Source organism: Ambystoma mexicanum, chromosome 9 (assembly GCF_040938575.1).
Source record: "Ambystoma mexicanum isolate Mex_15411 chromosome 9, UKY_AmexF1_1, whole genome shotgun sequence".
Lineage (NCBI taxonomy): Eukaryota > Metazoa > Chordata > Amphibia > Caudata > Ambystomatidae > Ambystoma > Ambystoma mexicanum.
The window spans coordinates 9869641-9890895 of NC_090931.1; positions in this window are offsets into that span (position 1 = coordinate 9869641).

The window sequence follows — 21255 nt, forward strand, 5'->3', positions numbered from 1 at the left end:
TTGGAGCCCAGTAGCCTTGGCCTTTGGCTGTGGTCACAGTACATGTTGCAGCAGTAGGTTTCTTTTGGGCCCCCCGCCATGGCCTTCATCCGTGGTCACTGTACATGTTGCACCAGTAGGTTTCTTTGGGGCCCACCAGCCATGGCCTTCATCCGTGGCACTGAAAATGTTGCACCAGTAGGTTTCTTTGGAGCCCAGTAGCCATGGCCCTGGGCTGTGGTCATGGTAAATGTTGCACCAGTAGGTTTCTTTGGAGCCCAGTAGCCATGGCCCTGGGCTGTGGTCAGGGTACATGTTGCACCAGTAGGTTTCTTTGGAGCCCCGTAGCCTTGGCCTTCGGCTGTGGTCACAGTACATGTTGCAGCAGTAGGTTTCTTTGGGGCCCACCAGCCATGGCCTTCATCCGTGGTCACTGTACATGTTGCAGCAGTAGGGTTCTTTGGAGCCCAGTAGCCATGGCCCTGGGCTGTGGTCACTGTACATGTTGCAGCAGTAGGTTTCTTTGGAGCCCAGTAGCCATGGCCTTCGGCGGTGGTCACAGTACATGTTGCAGCAGTAGGTTTCTTTGGAGCCCAGTAGCCTTGGCCTTCGGTTGTGGACACAGTACATGTTGCAGCAGTAGGTTTCTTTGGGGTCCACCAGTCATGGCCTTCATCCGTGGTCACTGTACATGTTGCACCAGTAGGTTTCTTTGGGGCCCACTAGCCATGGCCTTCATCCGTGGTCCGTGTACATGTTGCACCAGTAGGTTTCTTTGGGGCCCAGTAGCCATGGCCTTCGGCTGTGGTCACTATACATGTTGCACCAGTAGGTTTCGTTGGGGCCCAGTAGCCATGGCCTTCGGCTGTGGTCACTGTACATGTTGCACCAGTAGGTTTCTTTGGGGCCCACCAGCCATGGCCTTCATTCGTGGTCACTGTACATGTTGCACCAGTAGGTTTCCTTGGGGCCCACTAGCCATTGCCTTCATCCGTGGTCACTGTACATGTTGCACCAGTAGGTTTCTTTGGGGCCCACTAGCCATGGCCTTCATCCGTGGTCACTGTACATGTTGCACCAGTAGGTTTCTTTGGGGCCAAGTAGCCATGGCCTTCGGCTGTGGTCACTGTACATGTTGCACCAGTAGGTTTATTTGGGGCCCAGTAGCCATGGCCATCGGCTGTGGTCACTGTACATGTTGCACCAGTAGGTTTCTTTGGGGCCCACCAGCCATGGCCTTCATTCGTGGTCACTGTACATGTTGCACCAGTAGGTTTCTTTGGGGCCCACTAGCCATGGCCTTCGGCTGTGTTCACTGTACATGTTGCACCAGTAGGTTTCTTTGGAGCCCAGTAGCCATGGCCTTCGGCTGTGGTCACGGCACATGTTGCACCAGTAGGTTTCTTTGGAGCCCAGTAGCCTTGGCCTTCGGCTGTGGTCACTGTACATGTTGCACCAGTAGGTTTCTTTGGAGCCCAGTAGCCTTGGCATTTGGCTGTGGTCACAGTACATGCTGCACCAGTAGGTTTCTTTGGGGCCCAGTAGCCATGGCCTTCGGCTGTGGTCACAGTACATGTTGCACCAGTAGGTTTCTTTGGGGCCCAGTAGCCATGGCCTTCTGCTGTGGTCACTGTACATGTTGCACCAGTAGGTTTCTTTGGGGCCCACTAGCCATGGCCTTCATCCGTGGTCACTGTACATGTTGCACCAGTAGGTTTCTTTGGGCCCAGTAGCCATGGCCTTCGGCTGTGGTCACTGTACATGTTGCAGCAGTAGGTTTCTTTGGAGCCCAGTAGCCTTGGCCTTCGGCTGTGGTCACTGTACATGTTGCACCAGTACGTTTCTTTGGGGCCCAATAGCCATGGCCCTGGGCTGTGGTCACTGTACATGTTGCAGCAGTAGGTTTCTTTGGAGCCCAGTATCCTTGGCCTTCGGCTGTGGTCACTGTACATGTTGCAGCAGTAGGTTTCTTTGGAGCCCAGTAGCCTTGGCCTTCGGCTGTGGTCACAGTACATGTTGCACCAGTAGGTTTCTTTGGAGCCCACTAGCCATGGCCTTCGGCTGTGGTCAGAGTACATGTTGCAGCAGTAGGTTTCTTTGGAGCCCACTAGCCATGGCCCTGGGCTGTGGTCACTGTACATGTTGCACCAGTAGGTTTCTTTGGGGCCCACTAGCCATGGCCTTCATCCGTGGTCGCTGTACATGTTGCACCAGTAGGTTTCTTTGGGGCCCAGTAGCCATGACCTTCGGCTGTGGTCACTGTACATGTTGCACCAGTAGGTTTCTTTGGGGCCCTGTAGCCATGGCCCTGGGCTGTGGTCACTGTACATGTTGCAGCAGTAGGGTTCTTTGGAGCCCAGTATCCTTGGCCTTCGGCTGTGGTCACTGTAAATGTTGCAGCAGTAGGTTTCTTTGGAGCCCAGTAGCCTTGGCATTCGGCTGTGGTCACAGTACATGTTGTACCAGTAGGTTTCTTTGGAGCCCAGTAGCCATGGCCTCCGGCTGTGGTCACAGTACATGTTGCAGCAGTAGGTTTCTTTCGAGCCCACTAGCCATGGCCCTGGGCTGTGGTCACTGTACATGTTGCACCAGTAGGTTTCTTTGGGGCCCACCAGCCATGGCCTTCATCCGTGGTCACTGTACATGTTGCACCAGTAGGTTTCTTTGGGGCCCACTAGCCATGGCCTTCGGCTGTGGTCACTGTACATGTTGCACCAGTAGGTTTCTTTGGAGCCCAGTAGCCATGGCCTTCGGCTGTGGTCACTGTACATGTTGCACCAGTAGGTTTCTTTGGGGCCCAGTAGCCATGGCCTTCGGCTGTGGTCACTGTACATGTTGCACCAGTAGGTTTCTTTGGGGCCCACCAGCCATGGCCTTCATCCGTGGTCACTGTACATGTTGCACCAGTAGGTTTCTTTGGAGCCCAGTAGCCATGGCCTTCAGCTGTGGTCACTGTACATGTTGCAGAAGTAGGTTTCTTTGGAGCCCAGTAGCCATGGCCTTTGGCTGTGGTCACGGTACATTTTGCACCAGTAGGTTTCTTTGGAGCCCAGTAGCCATGGCCTTCGGCTGTGGTCACAGTACATGTTGCAGCAGTAGGTTTCTTTGGAGCCCAGTAGCCTTGGCCTTTGGCTGTGGTCACAGTACATGTTGCAGCAGTAGGTTTCTTTTGGGCCCCCCGCCATGGCCTTCATCCGTGGTCACTGTACATGTTGCACCAGTAGGTTTCTTTGGGGCCCACCAGCCATGGCCTTCATCCGTGGCACTGAAAATGTTGCACCAGTAGGTTTCTTTGGAGCCCAGTAGCCATGGCCCTGGGCTGTGGTCATGGTAAATGTTGCACCAGTAGGTTTCTTTGGAGCCCAGTAGCCATGGCCCTGGGCTGTGGTCAGGGTACATGTTGCACCAGTAGGTTTCTTTGGAGCCCAGTAGCCATGGCCTTCAGCTGTGGTCACAGTACATGTTGCAGCAGTAGATTTCTTTGGAGCACAGTAGCCTTGGCCTTCGGCTGTGGTCACAGTACATGTTGCAGCAGTAGGTTTCTTTGGGGCCCACCAGCCATGGCCTTCATCCGTGGTCACAGTACATGTTGCAGCAGTAGGTTTCTTTGGAGCCCAGTAGCCATGGCCCTGGGCTGTGGTCACTGTACATGTTGCAGCAGTAGGTTTCTTTGGAGCCCAGTAGCCATGGCCTTCGGCGGTGGTCACAGTACATGTTGCAGCAGTAGGTTTCTTTGGAGCCCAGTAGCCTTGGCCTTCGGTTGTGGACACAGTACATGTTGCAGCAGTAGGTTTCTTTGGGGTCCACCAGCCATGGCCTTCATCCGTGGTCACTGTACATGTTGCACCAGTAGGTTTCTTTGGGGCCCAGTAGCCATGGCCTTCGGCTGTGGTCACTGTACATGTTGCACCAGTAGGTTTTGTTGGGGCCCAGTAGCCATGGCCTTCGGCTGTGGTCACTGTACATGTTGCACCAGTAGGTTTCTTTGGGGCCCACCAGCCATGGCCTTCATTCGTGGTCACTGTACATGTTGCACCAGTAGGTTTCTTTGGGGCCCACTAGCCATGGCCTTCATCCGTGGTCACTGTACATGTTGCACCAGTAGGTTTCTTTGGGGCCCACTAGCCATGGCCTTCATCCGTGGTCACTGTACATGTTGCACCAGTAGGTTTCTTTGGGGCCCAGTAGCCATGGCCTTCGCTGTGGTCACTGTACATGTTGCACCAGTAGGTTTATTTGGGGCCCAGTAGCCATTGCCTTCGGCTATGGTCAGTGTACAAGTTGCACCAGTAGGTTTCTTTGGGGCCCACCAGCCATGGCCGTCATTCGTGGTCACTGTACATGTTGCACCAGTAGGTTTCTTTGGGGCCCACTAGCCATGGCCTTCGGCTGTGTTCACTGTACATGTTGCACCAGTAGGTTTCTTTGGGGCCCACTAGCCATGGCCTTCGGCTGTGGTCACTGTACATGTTGCACCAGTAGGTTTCTTTGGGGCCCAGTAGCCATGGCCCTGGGCTGTGGTCACTGTACATGTTGCAGCAGTAGGTTTCTTTGGAGCCCAGTATCCTTGGCATTCGGCTGTGGTCACTGTACATGTTGCAGCAGTAGGTTTCTTTGGAGCCCAGTAGCCTTGGCCTTCGGCTGTGGTCACAGTACATGTTGCACCAGTAGGTTTCTTTGGAGCCCAGTAGCCATGGCCTCTGGCTGTGGTCACACTACATGTTGCAGCAGTAGGTTTCTTTCGAGCCCACTAGCCATGGCCCTGGGCTGTGGTCACTGTACATGTTGCACCAGTAGGTTTCTTTGGGGCCCACTAGCCATGGCCTTCATCCGTGGTCACTGTACATGTTGCACCAGTAGGTTTCTTTGGGGCCCAGTAGCCATGGCCATCGGCTGTGGTCACTGTACATGTTGCACCAGTAGGTTTCTTGGGGCCCAGTAGCCATGGCCTTCGGCTGTGGTCACTGTATATGTTGCACCAGTAGGTTTCTTTGGGGCCCACCAGCCATGGCCTTCATCCGTGGTCACTGTACATGTTGCACCAGTAGGTTTCTTTGGGGCCCACTAGCCATGGCCTTCGGCTGTGGTCACTGTACATGTTGCACCAGTAGGTTTCTTTGGGGCCCACTAGCCATGGCCTTCGGCTGTGGTCACTGTATATGTTGCACCAGTAGGTTTCTTTGGGGCCCACCAGCCATGGCCTTCATCCGTGGTCACTGTACATGTTGCACCAGTAGGTTTCTTTGGGGCCCACTAGCCATGGCCTTCGGCTGTGGTCACTGTACATGTTGCACCAGTAGGTTTCTTTGGGGCCCACTAGCCATGGCCTTCGGCTGTGGTCACTGTACATGTTGCACCAGTAGGTTTCTTTGGGGCTCAGTAGCCATGGCCTTCGGCTGTGGTCACTGTACATGTTGCACCAGTAGGTTTCTTTGGGGCCCACCAGCCATGGCCTTCATCCGTGGTCACTGTACATTTTGCACCAGTAGGTTTCTTTGGAGCCCAGTAGCCATGGCCTTCGGCTGTGGTCACTGTACATGTTGCAGAAGTAGGTTTCTTTGGAGCCCAGTAGCCATGGCCTTTGGCTGTGGTCACGGTACATGTTGCACCAGTAGGTTTCTTTGGAGCCCAGTAGCCATGGCCCTGGTCTGTGGTCATGGTAAATGTTGCCCCAGTAGGTTTCTTTGGAGCCCAGTAGCCATGGCCCTGGGCTGTGGTCACAGTACATGTTGCAGCAGTAGGTTTCTTTGGAGTCCAGTCGCCTTGGCCTTCGGCTGTGGTCACAGTACATGTTGCAGCAGTAGGTTTCTTTGGGGCCCACCAGCCATGGCCTTCATCCGTGGTCACTGTACATGTTGCACCAGTAGGTTTCTTTGGGGCCCACCAGCCATGGCCTTCATCCGTGGTCACTGTACATGTTGCACCAGTAGGTTTCTTTGGATCCCAGTAGCCATGGCCCTGGGCTGTGGTCACAGTAAATGTTGCACCAGTAGGTTTCTTTGGAGCCCAGTAGCCATGGCCCTGGGCTGTGGTCACGGTACATGTTGCACCAGTAGGTTTCTTTGGAGCCCAGTAGCCATGGCCTTCGGCTGTGGTCACAGTACATGTTGCAGCAGTAGGTTTCTTTGGAGCCCAGTAGCCTTGGCCTTCGGCTGTGGTCACAGTACATGTTGCAGCAGTAGGTTTCTTTGGGGCCCACCAGCCATGGCCTTCAACCGTGGTCACTGTACATGTTGCAGCAGTAGGGTTCTTTGGAGCCCAGTAGCCATGGCCCTGGGCTGTGGTCACTGTACATGTTGCACCAGTAGGTTTCTTTGGAGCCCAGTAGCCATGGCCTTCGGCGGTGGTCACAGTACATGTTGCAGCAGTAGGTTTCTTTGGAGCCCAGTAGCCTTGGCCTTCGGTTGTGGACACAGTACATGTTGCAGCAGTAGGTTTCTTTGGGGTCCACCAGTCATGGCCTTCATCCGTGGTCACTGTACATGTTGCAGCAGTAGGTTTCTTTGGGGTCCACCAGCCATGGCCTTCATCCGTGGTCACTGTACATGTTGCACCAGTAGGTTTCTTTGGGGCCCAGTAGCCATGGCCTTCGGCTGTGGTCACTGTACATGTTGCACCAGTAGGTTTCGTTGGGGCCCAGTAGCCATGGCCTTCGGCTGTGGTCACTGTACATGTTGCACCAGTAGGTTTCTTTGGGGCCCACCAGCCATGGCCTTCATTCGTGGTCACTGTACATGTTGCACCAGTAGGTTTCTTTGGGGCCCACTAGCCATGGCCTTCATCCGTGGTCACTGTACATGTTGCACCAGTAGGTTTCTTTGGGGCCCACTAGCCACGGCCTTCATCCGTGGTCACTGTACATGTTGCACCAGTAGGTTTCTTTGGGGCCCAGTATCCATGGCCTTCGGCTGTGGTCACTGTACATGTTGCACCAGTAGGTTTATTTGGGGCCCAGTAGCCATTGCCTTCGGCTATGGTCACTGTACATGTTGCACCAGTAGGTTTCTTTGGGGCCCACCAGCCATGGCCTTCATTCGTGGTCACTGTACATGTTGCACCAGTAGGTTTCTTTGGGGACCACTAGCCATGGCCTTCGGCTGTGTTCACTGTACATGTTGCACCAGTAGGTTTCTTTGGGGCCCACTAGCCATGGCCTTCGTCTGTGGTCACTGTACATGTTGCACCAGTAGGTTTCTTTGGGGCCCAGTAGCCATGGCCCTGGGCTGTGGTCACTGTACATGTTGCAGCAGTAGGTTTCTTTGGAGCCCAGTAGCCTTGGCCTTCGGCTGTGGTCACAGTACATGTTGCACCAGTAGGTTTCTTTGGAGCCCAGTAGCCATGGCCTCTGGCTGTATTCACACTACATGTTGCAGCAGTAGGTTTCTTTGGGGCCCAGTAGCCATGGCCATCGGCTGTGGTCACTGTACATGTTGCACCAGTAGGTTTCTTGGGGCCCAGTAGCCATGGCCTTTGGCTGTGGTCACTGTATATGTTGCAGCAGTAGGTTTCTTTGGGGTCCACCAGCCATGGCCTTCATCCGTGGTCACTGTACATGTTGCAGCAGTAGGTTTCTTTGGGGTCCACCAGCCATGGCCTTCATCCGTGGTCACTGTACATGTTGCACCAGTAGGTTTCTTTGGGGCCCAGTAGCCATGGCCTTCGGCTGTGGTCACTGTACATGTTGCACCAGTAGGTTTCGTTGGGGCCCAGTAGCCATGGCCTTCGGCTGTGGTCACTGTACATGTTGCACCAGTAGGTTTCTTTGGGGCCCACCAGCCATGGCCTTCATTCGTGGTCACTGTACATGTTGCACCAGTAGGTTTCTTTGGGGCCCACTAGCCATGGCCTTCATCCGTGGTCACTGTACATGTTGCACCAGTAGGTTTCTTTGGGGCCCACTAGTCACGGCCTTCATCCGTGGTCACTGTACATGTTGCACCAGTAGGTTTCTTTGGGGCCCAGTAGCCATGGCCTTCGGCTGTGGTCACTTTACATGTTGCACCAGTAGGTTTATTTGGGGCCCAGTAGCCATTGCCTTCGGCTATGGTCACTGTACATGTTGCACCAGTAGGTTTCTTTGGGGCCCACCAGCCATGGCCTTCATTCGTGGTCACTGTACATGTTGCACCAGTAGGTTTCTTTGGGGACCACTAGCCATGGCCTTCGGCTGTGTTCACTGTACATGTTGCACCAGTAGGTTTCTTTGGGGCCCACTAGCCATGGCCTTCGGCTGTGGTCACTGTACATGTTGCACCAGTAGGTTTCTTTGGGGCCCACCATCCATGGCCTTCATCCGTGGTCAGTGTACATGTTGCACCAGTAGGTTTCTTTGGGGCCCACTAGACCTGGCCTTCGGCTGTGGTCACTGTACATGTTGCACCAGTAGGTTTCTTTGGAGCCCAGTAGCCATGGCCTTCGGCTGTGGTCACTGTACATGTTGCACCAGTAGGTTTCTTTGGGGCCCAGTAGCCATGGCCTTCGGCTGTGGTCACTGTACATGTTGCACCAGTAGGTTTCTTTGGGTCCCACCAGCCATGGCCTTCATCCGTGGTCACTGTACATTTTGCACCAGTAGGTTTCTTTGGAGCCCAGTAGCCATGGCCTTCGGCTGTGGTCACTGTACATGTTGCAGAAGTAGGTTTCTTTGGAGCCCAGTAGCCATGGCCTTTGGCTGTGGTCACGGTACATGTTGCACCAGTAGGTTTCTTTGGAGCCCAGTAGCCATGGCCCTGGGCTGTGGTCACGGTAAATGTTGCCCCAGTAGGTTTCTTTGGAGCCCAGTAGCCATGGCCCTGGGCTGTGGTCACAGTACATGTTGCAGCAGTAGGTTTCTTTGGAGCCCAGTAGCCTTGGCCTTCGGCTGTGGTCACAGTACATGTTGCAGCAGTAGGTTTCTTTGGGGCCCACCAGCCATGGCCTTCATCCGTGGTCACTGTACATGTTGCACCAGTAGGTTTCTTTGGGGCCCACCAGCCATGGCCTTCATCCGTGGTCACTGTACATGTTGCACCAGTAGGTTTCTTTGGATCCCAGTAGCCATGGCCCTGGGCTGTGGTCACAGTAAATGTTGCACCAGTAGGTTTCTTTGGAGCCCAGTAGCCATGGCCCTGGGCTGTGGTCACGGTACATGTTGCATCAGTAGGTTTCTTTGGAGCCCAGTAGCCATGGCCTTCGGCTGTGGTCACAGTACATGTTGCAGCAGTAGGTTTCTTTGGAGCCCAGTAGCCTTGGCCTTCGGCTGTGGTCACAGTACATGTTGCAGCAGTAGGTTTCTTTGGGGCCCACCAGCCATGGCCTTCATCCGTGGTCACTGTACATGTTGCAGCAGTAGGGTTCTTTGGAGCCCAGTAGCCATGGCCCTTGGCTGTGGTCACTGTACATGTTGCAGCAGTAGGTTTCTTTGGAGCCCAGTAGCCATGGCCTTCGGCGGTGGTCACAGTACATGTTGCAGCAGTAGGTTTCTTTGGAGCCCAGTAGCCTTGGCCTTCGGTTGTGGACACAGTACATGTTGCAGCAGTAGGTTTCTTTGGGGTCCACCAGTCATGGCCTTCATCCGTGGTCACTGTACATGTTGCACCAGTAGGTTTCTTTGGGGCCCATTAGCCATGGCCTTCATCCGTGGTCAGTGTACATGTTGCACCAGTAGGTTTCTTTGGGGCCCAGTAGCCATGGCCTTCGGCTGTGGTCACTGTACATGTTGCACCCGTAGGTTTCTTTGGGGCCCACCAGCCATGGCCTTCATTCGTGGTCACTGTACATGTTGCACCAGTAGGTTTCTTTGGGGCCCACTAGCCATTGCCTTCATCCGTGGTCACTGTACATGTTGCACGAGTAGGTTTCTTTGGGGCCCACTAGCCATGGCCTTCATCCGTGGTCACTGTACATGTTGCACCAGTAGGTTTCTTTGGGGCCCAGTAGCCATGGCCTTCGGCTGTGGTCACTGTACATGTTGCACCAGTAGGTTTATTTGGGGCCCAGTAGCCATGGCCTTCGGCTGTGGTCACTGTACATGTTGCACCAGTAGGTTTCTTTGGGGCCCACCAGCCATGGCCTTCATTCGTGGTCACTGTACATGTTGCACCAGTAGGTTTCTTTGGGGCCCACTAGCCATGGCCTTCGGCTGTGTTCACTGTACATGTTGCACCAGTAGGTTTCTTTGGGGCCCACTAGCCATGGCCTTCGGCTGTGGTCACTGTACATGTTGCACCAGTAGGTTTCTTTGGAGCCCAGTAGCCATGGCCTTCGGCTGTGGTCACGGCACATGTTGCACCAGTAGGTTTCTTTGGAGCCCAGTAGCCTTGGCCTTCGGCTGTGGTCACTGTACATGTTGCACCAGTAGGTTTCTTTGGAGCCCAGTAGCCTTGGCATTTGGCTGTGGTCACAGTACATGCTGCACCAGTAGGTTTCTTTGGGGCCCACTAGCCATGGCCTTCGGCTGTGGTCACAGTACATGTTGCACCAGTAGGTTTCTTTGGGGCCCAGTAGCCATGGCCTTCTGCTGTGGTCACTGTACATGTTGCACCAGTAGGTTTCTTTGGGGCCCACTAGCCATGGCCTTCATCCGTGGTCACTGTACATCTTGCACCAGTAGGTTTCTTTGGGGCCCAGTAGCCATGGCCTTCGGCTGTGGTCACTGTACATGTTGCAGCAGTAGGTTTCTTTGGAGCCCAGTAGCCTTGGCCTTCGGCTGTGGTCACAGTACATGTTGCACCAGTAGGTTTCTTTGGAGCCCAGTAGCCATGGCCTTCGGCTGTGGTCAGAGTACTTGTTGCAGCAGTAGGATTCTTTGGAGCCCACTAGCCATGGCCCTGGGCTGTGGTCACTGTACATGTTGCACCAGTAGGTTTCTTTGGGGCCCACTAGCCATGGCCTTCATCCGTGGTCACTGTACGTGTTGCACCAGTTGGTTTCTTTGGGGCCCAGTAGCCATGGCCTTCGGCTGTGGTCACTGTACATGTTGCACCAGTACGTTTCTTTGGGGCCCAATAGCCATGGCCCTGGGCTGTGGTCACTGTACATGTTGCAGCAGTAGGTTTCTTTGGAGCCCAGTATCCTTGGCCTTCGGCTGTGGTCACTGTACATGTTGCAGCCTTAGGTTTCTTTGGAGCCCAGTAGCCTTGGCCTTCGGCTGTGGTCGCAGTACATGTTGCACCAGTAGGTTTCTTTGGAGCCCAGTAGCCTTGGCCTTCGGCTGTGGTCACTGTACATGTTGCACCAGTAGGTTTCTTTGGAGCCCAGTAGCCTTGGCATTTGGCTGTGGTCACAGTACATGCTGCACCAGTAGGTTTCTTTGGGGCCCAGTAGCCATGGCCTTCGGCTGTGGTCACAGTACATGTTGCACCAGTAGGTTTCTTTGGGGCCCAGTAGCCATGGCCTTCTGCTGTGGTCACTGTACATGTTGCACCAGTAGGTTTCTTTGGGGCCCACTAGCCATGGCCTTCATCCGTGGTCACTGTACATGTTGCACCAGTAGGTTTCTTTGGGCCCAGTAGCCATGGCCTTCGGCTGTGGTCACTGTACATGTTGCAGCAGTAGGTTTCTTTGGAGCCCAGTAGCCTTGGCCTTCGGCTGTGGTCACTGTACATGTTGCACCAGTACGTTTCTTTGGGGCCCAATAGCCATGGCCCTGGGCTGTGGTCACTGTACATGTTGCAGCAGTAGGTTTCTTTGGAGCCCAGTATCCTTGGCCTTCGGCTGTGGTCACTGTACATGTTGCAGCAGTAGGTTTCTTTGGAGCCCAATAGCCTTGGCCTTCGGCTGTGGTCACAGTACATGTTGCACCAGTAGGTTTCTTTGGAGCCCACTAGCCATGGCCTTCGGCTGTGGTCAGAGTACATGTTGCAGCAGTAGGTTTCTTTGGAGCCCACTAGCCATGGCCCTGGGCTGTGGTCACTGTACATGTTGCACCAGTAGGTTTCTTTGGGGCCCACTAGCCATGGCCTTCATCCGTGGTCGCTGTACATGTTGCACCAGTAGGTTTCTTTGGGGCCCAGTAGCCATGACCTTCGGCTGTGGTCACTGTACATGTTGCACCAGTAGGTTTCTTTGGGGCCCAGTAGCCATGGCCCTGGGCTGTGGTCACTGTACATGTTGCAGCAGTAGGGTTCTTTGGAGCCCAGTATCCTTGGCCTTCGGCTGTGGTCACTGTAAATGTTGCAGCAGTAGGTTTCTTTGGAGCCCAGTAGCCTTGGCATTCGGCTGTGGTCACAGTACATGTTGTACCAGTAGGTTTCTTTGGAGCCCAGTAGCCATGGCCTCCGGCTGTGGTCACAGTACATGTTGCAGCAGTAGGTTTCTTTCGAGCCCACTAGCCATGGCCCTGGGCTGTGGTCACTGTACATGTTGCACCAGTAGGTTTCTTTGGGGCCCACCAGCCATGGCCTTCATCCGTGGTCACTGTACATGTTGCACCAGTAGGTTTCTTTGGGGCCCACTAGCCATGGCCTTCGGCTGTGGTCACTGTACATGTTGCACCAGTAGGTTTCTTTGGAGCCCAGTAGCCATGGCCTTCGGCTGTGGTCACTGTACATGTTGCACCAGTAGGTTTCTTTGGGGCCCAGTAGCCATGGCCTTCGGCTGTGGTCACTGTACATGTTGCACCAGTAGGTTTCTTTGGGGCCCACCAGCCATGGCCTTCATCCGTGGTCACTGTACATGTTGCACCAGTAGGTTTCTTTGGAGCCCAGTAGCCATGGCCTTCAGCTGTGGTCACTGTACATGTTGCAGAAGTAGGTTTCTTTGGAGCCCAGTAGCCATGGCCTTTGGCTGTGGTCACGGTACATGTTGCACCAGTAGGTTTCTTTGGAGCCCAGTAGCCATGGCCTTCGGCTGTGGTCACAGTACATGTTGCAGCAGTAGGTTTCTTTGGAGCCCAGTAGCCTTGGCCTTTGGCTGTGGTCACAGTACATGTTGCAGCAGTAGGTTTCTTTTGGGCCCCCCGCCATGGCCTTCATCCGTGGTCACTGTACATGTTGCACCAGTAGGTTTCTTTGGGGCCCACCAGCCATGGCCTTCATCCGTGGCACTGAAAATGTTGCACCAGTAGGTTTCTTTGGAGCCCAGTAGCCATGGCCCTGGGCTGTGGTCATGGTAAATGTTGCACCAGTAGGTTTCTTTGGAGCCCAGTAGCCATGGCCCTGGGCTGTGGTCAGGTTACATGTTGCACCAGTAGGTTTCTTTGGAGCCCAGTAGCCATGGCCTTCGGCTGTGGTCACAGTACATGTTGCAGCAGTAGATTTCTTTGGAGCACAGTAGCCTTGGCCTTCGGCTGTGGTCACAGTACATGTTGCAGCAGTAGGTTTCTTTGGGGCCCACCAGCCATGGCCTTCATCCGTGGTCACAGTACATGTTGCAGCAGTAGGTTTCTTTGGAGCCCAGTAGCCATGGCCCTGGGCTGTGGTCACTGTACATGTTGCAGCAGTAGGTTTCTTTGGAGCCCAGTAGCCATGGCCTTCGGCGGTGGTCACAGTACATGTTGCAGCAGTAGGTTTCTTTGGAGCCCAGTAGCCTTGGCCTTCGGTTGTGGACACAGTACATGTTGCAGCAGTAGGTTTCTTTGGGGTCCACCAGCCATGGCCTTCATCCGTGGTCACTGTACATGTTGCACCAGTAGGTTTCTTTGGGGCCCAGTAGCCATGGCCTTCGGCTGTGGTCACTGTACATGTTGCACCAGTAGGTTTCGTTGGGGCCCAGTAGCCATGGCCTTCGGCTGTGGTCACTGTACATGTTGCACCAGTAGGTTTCTTTGGGGCCCACCAGCCATGGCCTTCATTCGTGGTCACTGTACATGTTGCACCAGTAGGTTTCTTTGGGGCCCACTTGCCATGGCCTTCATCCGTGGTCACTGTACATGTTGCACCAGTAGGTTTCTTTGGGGCCCACTAGCCACGGCCTTCATCCGTGGTCACTGTACATGTTGCACCAGTAGGTTTCTTTGGGGCCCAGTAGCCATGGCCTTCGGCTGTGGTCACTGTACATGTTGCACCAGTAGGTTTATTTGGGGCCCAGTAGCCATTGCCTTCGGCTATGGTCACTGTACATGTTGCACCAGTAGGTTTCTTTGGGGCCCACCAGCCATGGCCTTCATTCGTGGTCACTGTACATGTTGCACCAGTAGGTTTCTTTGGGGACCACTAGCCATGGCCTTCGGCTGTGTTCACTGTACATGTTGCACCAGTAGGTTTCTTTGGGGCCCACTAGCCATGGCCTTCGGCTGTGGTCACTGTACATGTTGCACCAGTAGGTTTCTTTGGGGCCCAGTAGCCATGGCCCTGGGCTGTGGTCACTGTACATGTTGCAGCAGTAGGTTTCTTTGGAGCCCAGTAGCCTTGGCCTTCGGCTGTGGTCACAGTACATGTTGCACCAGTAGGTTTCTTTGGAGCCCAGTAGCCATGGCCTCTGGCTGTGGTCACACTACATGTTGCAGCAGTAGGTTTCTTTCGAGCCCACTAGCCAAGGCCCTGGGCTGTGGTCACTGTACATGTTGCACCAGTAGGTTTCTTTGGGGCCCACTAGCCATGGCCTTCATCCGTGGTCACTGTACATGTTGCACCAGTAGGTTTCTTTGGGGCCCAGTAGCCATGGCCATCGGCTGTGGTCACTGTACATGTTGCACCAGTAGGTTTCTTGGGGCCCAGTAGCCATGGCCTTCGGCTGTGGTCACTGTATATGTTGCAGCAGTAGGTTTCTTTGGGGTCCACCAGCCATGGCCTTCATCCGTGGTCACTGTACATGTTGCAGCAGTAGGTTTCTTTGGGGTCCACCAGCCATGGCCTTCATCCGTGGTCACTGTACATGTTGCACCAGTAGGTTTCTTTGGGGCCCAGTAGCCATGGCCTTCGGCTGTGGTCACTGTACATGTTGCACCAGTAGGTTTCGTTGGGGCCCAGTAGCCATGGCCTTCGGCTGTGGTCACTGTACATGTTGCACCAGTAGGTTTCTTTGGGGCCCACCAGCCATGGCCTTCATTCGTGGTCACTGTACATGTTGCACCAGTAGGTTTCTTTGGGGCCCACTAGCCATGGCCTTCATCCGTGGTCACTGTACATGTTGCACCAGTAGGTTTCTTTGGGGCCCACTAGCCACGGCCTTCATCCGTGGTCACTGTACATGTTGCACCAGTAGGTTTCTTTGGGGCCCAGTAGCCATGGCCTTCGGCTGTGGTCACTGTACATGTTGCACCAGTAGGTTTATTTGGGGCCCAGTAGCCATTGCCTTCGGCTATGGTCACTGTACATGTTGCACCAGTAGGTTTCTTTGGGGCCCACCAGCCATGGCCTTCATTCGTGGTCACTGTACATGTTGCACCAGTAGGTTTCTTTGGGGACCACTAGCCATGGCCTTCGGCTGTGTTCACTGTACATGTTGCACCAGTAGGTTTCTTTGGGGCCCACTAGCCATGGCCTTCGGCTGTGGTCACTGTACATGTTGCACCAGTAGGTTTCTTTGGGGCCCACCAGCCATGGCCTTCATCCGTGGTCACTGTACATGTTGCACCAGTAGGTTTCTTTGGGGCCCACTAGCCATGGCCTTCGGCTGTGGTCACTGTACATGTTGCACCAGTAGGTTTCTTTGGAGCCCAGTAGCCATGGCCTTCGGCTGTGGTCACTGTACATGTTGCACCAGTAGGTTTCTTTGGGGCCCAGTAGCCATGGCCTTCGGCTGTGGTCACTGTACATGTTGCACCAGTAGGTTTCTTTGGGGCCCACCAGCCATGGCCTTCATCCGTGGTCACTGTACATTTTGCACCAGTAGGTTTCTTTGGAGCCCAGTAGCCATGGCCTTCGGCTGTGGTCACTGTACATGTTGCAGAAGTAGGTTTCTTTGGAGCCCAGTAGCCATGGCCTTTGGCTGTGGTCACGGTACATGTTGCACCAGTAGGTTTCTTTGGAGCCCAGTAGCCATGGCCCTGGGCTGTGGTCACGGTAAATGTTGCCCCAGTAGGTTTCTTTGGAGCCCAGTAGCCATGGCCCTGGGCTGTGGTCACAGTACATGTTGCAGCAGTAGGTTTCTTTGGAGCCCAGTAGCCTTGGCCTTCGGCTGTGGTCACAGTACATGTTGCAGCAGTAGGTTTCTTTGGGGCCCCCCAGCCATGGCCTTCATCCGTGGTCACTGTACATGTTGCACCAGTAGGTTTCTTTGGGGCCCACCAGCCATGGCCTTCATCTGTGGTCACTGTACATGTTGCACCAGTAGGTTTCTTTGGATCCTAGTAGCCATGGCCCTGGGCTGTGGTCACAGTAAATGTTGCACCAGTAGGTTTCTTTGGAGCCCAGTAGCCATGGCCCTGGGCTGTGGTCACGGTACATGTTGCATCAGTAGGTTTCTTTGGAGCCCAGTAGCCATGGCCTTCGGCTGTGGTCACAGTACATGTTGCAGCAGTAGGTTTCTTTGGAGCCCAGTAGCCTTGGCCTTCGGCTGTGGTCACAGTACATGTTGCAGCAGTAGGTTTCTTTGGGGCCCACCAGCCATGGCCTTCATCCGTGGTCACTGTACATGTTGCAGCAGTAGGGTTCTTTGGAGCCCAGTAGCCATGGCCCTTGGCTGTGGTCACTGTACATGTTGCAGCAGTAGGTTTCTTTGGAGCCCAGTAGCCATGGCCTTCGGCGGTGGTCACAGTACATGTTGCAGCAGTAGGTTTCTTTGGAGCCCAGTAGCCTTGGCCTTCGGTTGTGGACACAGTACATGTTGCAGCAGTAGGTTTCTTTGGGGTCCACCAGTCATGGCCTTCATCCGTGGTCACTGTACATGTTGCACCAGTAGGTTTCTTTGGGGCCCATTAGCCATGGCCTTCATCCGTGGTCAGTGTACATGTTGCACCAGTAGGTTTCTTTGGGGCCCAGTAGCCATGGCCTTCGGCTGTGGTCACTATACATGTTGCACCAGTAGGTTTCGTTGGGGCCCAGTAGCCATGGCCTTCGGCTGTGGTCACTGTACATGTTGCACCAGTAGGTTTCTTTGGGGCCCACCAGCCATGGCCTTCATTCGTGGTCACTGTACATGTTGCACCAGTAGGTTTCTTTGGGGCCCACCAGCCATGGCCTTCATCTGTGGTCACTGTACATGTTGCACCAGTAGGTTTCTTTGGATCCCAGTAGCCATGGCCCTGGGCTGTGGTCACAGTAAATGTTGCACCAGTAGGTTTCTTTGGAGCCCAGTAGCCATGGCCCTGGGCTGTGGTCACTGTACATGTTGCAGCAGTAGGTTTCTTTGGAGCCCAGTAGCCTTGGCCTTCGGCTGTGGTCACAGTACATGTTGCAGCAGTAGGTTTCTTTGGAGCCCAGTATCCTTGGCCTTCGGCTGTGGTCACTGTACATGTTGCAGCCTTAGGTTTCTTTGGAGCCCAGTAGCCTTGGCCTTCGGCTGTGGTCGCAGTACATGTTGCACCAGTAGGTTTCTTTGGAGCCCAGTAGCCTTGGCCTTCGGCTGTGGTCACTGTACATGTTGCACCAGTAGGTTTCTTTGGAGCCCAGTAGCCTTGGCATTTGGCTGTGGTCACAGTACATGCTGCACCAGTAGGTTTCTTTGGGGCCCAGTAGCCATGGCCTTCGGCTGTGGTCACAGTACATGTTGCACCAGTAGGTTTCTTTGGGGCCCAGTAGCCATGGCCTTCTGCTGTGGTCACTGTACATGTTGCACCAGTAGGTTTCTTTGGGGCCCACTAGCCATGGCCTTCATCCGTGGTCACTGTACATGTTGCACCAGTAGGTTTCTTTGGGCCCAGTAGCCATGGCCTTCGGCTGTGGTCACTGTACATGTTGCAGCAGTAGGTTTCTTTGGAGCCCAGTAGCCTTGGCCTTCGGCTGTGGTCACTGTACATGTTGCACCAGTACGTTTCTTTGGGGCCCAATAGCCATGGCCCTGGGCTGTGGTCACTGTACATGTTGCAGCAGTAGGTTTCTTTGGAGCCCAGTTTCCTTGGCCTTCGGCTGTGGTCACTGTACATGTTGCAGCAGTAGGTTTCTTTGGAGCCCAATAGCCTTGGCCTTCGGCTGTGGTCACAGTACATGTTGCACCAGTAGGTTTCTTTGGAGCCCACTAGCCATGGCCTTCGGCTGTGGTCAGAGTACATGTTGCAGCAGTAGGTTTCTTTGGAGCCCACTAGCCATGGCCCTGGGCTGTGGTCACTGTACATGTTGCACCAGTAGGTTTCTTTGGGGCCCACTAGCCATGGCCTTCATCCGTGGTCGCTGTACATGTTGCACCAGTAGGTTTCTTTGGGGCCCAGTAGCCATGACCTTCGGCTGTGGTCACTGTACATGTTGCACCAGTAGGTTTCTTTGGGGCCCAGTAGCCATGGCCCTGGGCTGTGGTCACTGTACATGTTGCAGCAGTAGGGTTCTTTGGAGCCCAGTATCCTTGGCCTTCGGCTGTGGTCACTGTAAATGTTGCAGCAGTAGGTTTCTTTGGAGCCCAGTAGCATTGGCATTCGGCTATGGTCACAGTACATGTTGTACCAGTAGGTTTCTTTGGAGCCCAGTAGCCATGGCCTCCGGCTGTGGTCACAGTACATGTTGCAGCAGTAGGTTTCTTTCGAGCCCACTAGCCATGGCCCTGGGCTGTGGTCACTGTACATGTTGCACCAGTAGGTTTCTTTGGGGCCCACCAGCCATGGCCTTCATCCGTGGTCACTGTACATGTTGCACCAGTAGGTTTCTTTGGGGCCCACTAGCCATGGCCTTCGGCTGTGGTCACTGTACATGTTGCACCAGTAGGTTTCTTTGGAGCCCAGTAGCCATGGCCTTCGGCTGTGGTCACTGTACATGTTGCACCAGTAGGTTTCTTTGGGGCCCAGTAGCCATGGCCTTCGGCTGTGGTCACTGTACATGTTGCACCAGTAGGTTTATTTGGGGCCCACCAGCCATGGCCTTCATCCGTGGTCACTGTACATGTTGCACCAGTAGGTTTCTTTGGAGCCCAGTAGCCATGGCCTTCAGCTGTGGTCACTGTACATGTTGCAGAAGTAGGTTTCTTTGGAGCCCAGTAGCCATGGCCTTTGGCTGTGGTCACGGTACATGTTGCACCAGTAGGTTTCTTTGGAGCCCAGTAGCCATGGCCTTCGGCTGTGGTCACTGTACATGTTGCAGCAGTAGGTTTCTTTGGAGCCCAGTAGCCTTGGCCTTTGGCTGTGGTCACAGTACATGTTGCAGCAGTAGGTTTCTTTTGGGCCCCCCGCCATGGCCTTCATCCGTGGTCACTGTACATGTTGCACCAGTAGGTTTCTTTGGGGCCCACCAGCCATGGCCTTCATCCGTGGCACTGAAAATGTTGCACCAGTAGGTTTCTTTGGAGCCCAGTAGCCATGGCCCTGGGCTGTGGTCATGGTAAATGTTGCACCAGTAGGTTTCTTTGGAGCCCAGTAGCCATGGCCCTGGGCTGTGGTCAGGGTACATGTTGCACCAGTAGGTTTCTTTGGAGCCCAGTAGCCATGGCCTTCGGCTGTGGTCACAGTACATGTTGCAGCAGTAGATTTCTTTGGAGCACAGTAGCCTTGGCCTTCGGCTGTGGTCGCAGTACATGTTGCAGCAGTAGGTTTCTTTGGGGCCCACCAGCCATGGCCTTCATCCGTGGTCACAGTACATGTTGCAGCAGTAGGTTTCTTTGGAGCCCAGTAGCCATGGCCCTGGGCTGTGGTCACTGTACATGTTGCAGCAGTAGGTTTCTTTGGAGCCCAGTAGCCATGGCCTTCGGCGGTGGTCACAGTACATGTTGCAGCAGTAGGTTTCTTTGGAGCCCAGTAGCCTTGGCCTTCGGTTGTGGACACAGTACATGTTGCAGCAGTAGGTTTCTTTGGGGTCCACCAGCCATGGCCTTCATCCGTGGTCACTGTACATGTTGCACCAGTAGGTTTCTTTGGGGCCCAGTAGCCATGGCCTTCGGCTGTGGTCACTGTACATGTTGCACCAGTAGGTTTCGTTGGGGCCGAGTAGCCATGGCCTTCGGCTGTGGTCACTGTACATGTTGCACCAGTAGGTTTCTTTGGGGCCCACCAGCCATGGCCTTCATTCGTGGTCACTGTACATGTTGCACCAGTAGGTTTCTTTGGAGCCCACTTGCCATGGCCTTCATCCGTGGTCACTGTACATGTTGCACCAGTAGGTTTCTTTGGGGCCCACTAGCCACGGCCTTCATCCGTGGTCACTGTACATGTTGCACCAGTAGGTTTCTTTGGGGCCCAGTAGCCATGGCCTTCGGCTGTGGTCACTGTACATGTTGCACCAGTAGGTTTATTTGGGGCCCAGTAGCCATTGCCTTCGGCTATGGTCACTGTACATGTTGCACCAGTAGGTTTCTTTGGGGCCCACCAGCCATGGCCTTCATTCGTGGTCACTGTACATGTTGCACCAGTAGGTTTCTTTGGGGACCACTAGCCATGGCCTTCGGCTGTGTTCACTGTACATGTTGCACCAGTAGGTTTCTTTGGGGCCCACTAGCCATGGCCTTCGGCTGTGGTCACTGTACATGTTGCACCAGTAGGTTTCTTTGGGGCCCAGTAGCCATGGCCCTGGGCTGTGGTCACTGTACATGTTGCAGCAGTAGGTTTCTTTGGAGCCCAGTAGCCTTGGCCTTCGGCTGTGGTCACAGTACATGTTGCACCAGTAGGTTTCTTTGGAGCCCAGTAGCCATGGTCTCTGGCTGTGGTCACACTACATGTTGCAGCAGTAGGTTTCTTTCGAGCCCACTAGCCAAGGCCCTGGGCTGTGGTCACTGTACATGTTGCACCAGTAGGTTTCTTTGGGGCCCACTAGCCATGGCCTTCATCCGTGGTCACTGTACATGTTGCACCAGTAGGTTTCTTTGGGGCCCAGTAGCCATGGCCATCGGCTGTGGTCACTGTACATGTTGCACCAGTAGGTTTCTTGGGGCCCAGTAGCCATGGCCTTCGGCTGTGGTCACTGTATATGTTGCAGCAGTAGGTTTCTTTGGGGTCCACCAGCCATGGCCTTCATCCGTGGTCACTGTACATGTTGCAGCAGTAGGTTTCTTTGGGGTCCACCAGCCATGGCCTTCATCCGTGGTCACTGTACATGTTGCACCAGTAGGTTTCTTTGGGGCCCAGTAGCCATGGCCTTCGGCTGTGGTCACTGTACATGTTGCACCAGTAGGTTTCGTTGGGGCCCAGTAGCCATGGCCTTCGGCTGTGGTCACTGTACATGTTGCACCAAAAGGTTTCTTTGGGGCCCACCAGCCATGGCCTTCATTCGTGGTCACTGTACATGTTGCACCAGTAGGTTTCTTTGGGGCCCACTAGCCATGGCCTTCATCCGTGGTCACTGT